We start from the raw sequence: 726 nt of genomic DNA on the forward strand, positions 1-726 counted from the left end.
GTCCGGCCCATTCATCAAAGCGAGACACTCGGACAAAGTTGGCCCCCTCCCCTCCCCCACCTCCCAACTCCCTGGGCTCTGTCTGCTCCCTCTGTTTTCACGGGCAGTTCAAATTCTCCCCCAAAACGAGGTCGAGCCAGGGATTAGAAAAGAAAAAATATATATATATATATTCCTTGGTGACTTCTTTTCGTAATTGGTCCTCTGCTCCCTTCCGCCCTGGCCCCCTTCCTTCCTCATGAATAAAAGAAAAGTCCGAACCTATCAGATCTGTCCGCTGCCTCCTCCTCGTCCCCCTCGTCCTGCAGTTGAGGACTTTTGCACAACTTACCCAGCGGATCCCTCGCGCCCTCTCCCTTTTCCTCTTCTCTGCCCCGACCCCGTCAACCCCTGTCACCTCCCCTGGAACCCCGAAACCCGACGAGGCACCTTCTCCCCTCCTCAAGTCTTCTGGGGGGCGGGGGTGTGAACGCTTGTGTGCACGAGAGTCGCGAGTGTGGTCTGGAGGGGAAAGGGACAAAAAAGGCGTGGAGAAGGGGGGTTGGGGAGCGAGAGAATAAATATATAAACAGACACGAAAGAGCGATCCCCTCCGCAGCCTCTCGGCTCACAAACTTCGGCCCGGAGCGCGAGAGCCAGCAGCTCGCCGGCCCGAGGCTGGGGGTCCCGGGTTCTGGCCGCGTCCCCACCCCCAGCCCCGCTCCACGGCTCGGCCTCTTCTCCCAG

This window comes from Galeopterus variegatus, unplaced genomic scaffold (assembly GCF_000696425.1).
Source record: "Galeopterus variegatus unplaced genomic scaffold, G_variegatus-3.0.2 Scaffold6986, whole genome shotgun sequence".
In the NCBI taxonomy this organism is placed as follows: domain Eukaryota; kingdom Metazoa; phylum Chordata; class Mammalia; order Dermoptera; family Cynocephalidae; genus Galeopterus; species Galeopterus variegatus.